Source organism: Syngnathus typhle, linkage group LG7 (genome assembly GCF_033458585.1).
Source record: "Syngnathus typhle isolate RoL2023-S1 ecotype Sweden linkage group LG7, RoL_Styp_1.0, whole genome shotgun sequence".
NCBI lineage: Eukaryota > Metazoa > Chordata > Actinopteri > Syngnathiformes > Syngnathidae > Syngnathus > Syngnathus typhle.
In genome coordinates this window covers 312,501-315,000 of record NC_083744.1, presented here as the reverse complement: position 1 = coordinate 315,000, position 2,500 = coordinate 312,501, and the positions used below count along the sequence as shown (strand labels likewise).

The following is a 2,500-nucleotide window of genomic DNA, read 5'->3' as shown; positions in this document are numbered from 1 at the left end:
GCCTGCAGGCTGTTTCCAACTCGGCCCTGCCCCTCGCTCGAAACTCCCGGGTAGGGTATACACCCGCTCTCAGTGCGAGTGCGACCAGATAGTGTCTCTGACGAAACATCACAGCCTGAGGGTCCGCGAGCCACGTGTTACTGATCGCATCGTTACGGAACAGGTCCACTCCCACACCCTGGACCCACAATGCGCCCCAGGCCAGATTCTCCACACGCCGCCAGTCAGGGAGGACTAGCGCGCTCGCAACTGCAGCCGGGACGGCGCCCCCTGTGCCTAGTGTCGGCACACCGCCCGGATCTCCGCCTGCCGCAACCCACAACCTCAACCAGGCAGGTTTTTGCACCGCCTCAATAGCTAGAGATCTCAACCACACATCCGAAGACCAACAGAGTTTCCAGGTGCGCCTGACCTGTATTCTGGGAACAGTAACGGACAACTTAACGATGCCCAACCCGCTGTCGCGAGTCCGCGAATAGATGAAGCCCCCCGCTGTGGACGGGTCGAGACGCAACCACCTCTTCACAGCCATCCGCACCTTCCCGTCAAGCCACCTCAATCTGGTCGCTGAAACCTTACTGACAACTGCCCTGAAGGTGACTCTCGGGAGTAAGAATGTGTTGCACACCAGTACCTTCTGCGAAGGCTTTAACGCCGACGCCGTAATTCTTTGCAGCCCCATACTCACCTGCTCGTCCAGACCCTCAGAGACAATTCCCCGCCACGGCACTATAGTGGCCCCCAGATATCGAACTGACTCACCCAGAGTCACCATGTGTATCGGCTTCCCACACAGCCTCCAAGCTACGCAGCCGCTCTCGTTTGGACCCATCCAGATACCGTGGCACTTACTTGGCTGGACAGCCAGCCCCGTAAGCTGGCAAAAGACCTCCAGGATCACCAAGTTCTTCTTCATTCCTTCCTCCGAGCCACTCAGCAGGACTAGATCATCCGCAAAGGCCAACGCGGCGATTCGGCGGTCGCCCCAGACCAGGTGACTTTCTTCGCGTTCGAGGCTATGGATGAGAGGATCCATAGCGAGATTGAATAGCAGTGGGGACATTGGGTCGCCTTGCTTAACACCAACCTTCATGGAAATGGGCTCGGAATAGGCGCCTCCGCAACCCACTCTGGTCGAGCAGCCCACATACGAGTGATGGATCACCTCGATTACACGTCTGTCCACGCCCAAGCTTCCCAAAACACACAGGACATGATCATGAGAAACCGAGTCGAAAGCCTTCGCAAAATCAATGAACACGACTGCCAGCGGCACGCCAGCCGACCTCGAATGCCCCATGATCCGGTCAAGAATCATGAGGTTCTCCTCGCAACCACTCGCGCCGGCGACGAAACCACGCTGCCGGGGGCTAACAGGACAGGCACGCGCTAGCCTCATCGCCATTATCCGCCCAAACAACCTCAGCACGACTGACCCGATAGTCACAGGCCTCCAGCCTGACACAGTACCCAGCTCAGTAGGGTCAGCCGATTTGGGTAGCAACCGGGTCTTGCACTCCTTGAAGACTTGGGGAACGACTCCACGCACCATCCATGTCGTAAACAGCCTCGCCAGTTGCGTACCGTCCGGGTCCCAGCCAAGAAGAGCCTGCTTCTTGATCTCGTCTGGGCCCGGTGCAGAGCAATTCCTCATCTTAGCCAAGTTAGATACAACTTCCGGCCCCAGGATCGGGTGGTGGAATGGTTCGTTATCCGCGGTCAGTCCCACCTCGAAGCCCTCCAGTCCATAAAACGGCTTGACCGTTTCCCACTTACTCCTGAAGTGCCTATCCACCAACTCCAGCGGCAAATCACACCTAAGGGGCGTCAGACCATCCAAGATCCGCCGTGCCAGCCCCTTCCTCGCCTCAGAATAGCCGCGCTGCTGGTGGTAGAACACCCTCCTACGTTGGACGAGCCGCCTCGTCCAACCCGTCCTCCATCGGTCTCGAGGTCTGGACCTCGCGGACTTTGTCGGCCACACTACCTTACCCCCTAGGGCTTTCATGAGATCCAAAGCAGAGGACTCGATCAGGCTAGGCTCCCGACCTGCTTTCTTGACTAAGGCAGCGGTGGCCTGGTGCTCCTCACCCCCCGCCAGCAGCTCTTCCAGAACCCTATTCTCCACCAGATCTGGAAGCGACGGGGGGCAGGTCCATTTCTGGGGTGTCGCCCTGGCAGCCAGGGCTCGCCAACGCACACCAGACGTACCGCCTGCCGCACGACCGCACAGGGACCCCCACTTCCACCTCACCTGCTCTCCGGACTTGCCCGTTCCCAACATCTGGGCCACCACCACATTCTTGAGCCTATGATTCTTGTATTTTTTCATAAGCTTCACCATCCGAGCCTCCTCCTTCACGCTCCACCTCCTCTCCCTCCTTGGACCCTTACGAGCCTGGCTCCGCTCTTTACGAGCCGTGAACCACTCCGCTGCATGGGCCTGTCGCTTATGCTGAGACACTCCAACAGCCGTCCGAAAACGGCGCCCACAGTGATC

General features: G+C 58.7%; 1 pseudogene; it reads right to left on the bottom strand.

Annotated features, from left to right (window-relative positions):
- LOC133157686 (28S ribosomal RNA) overlaps positions 1–2,500 on the bottom strand; it is a 9,577-nt pseudogene that overhangs the window by 2,096 nt on the left and 4,981 nt on the right.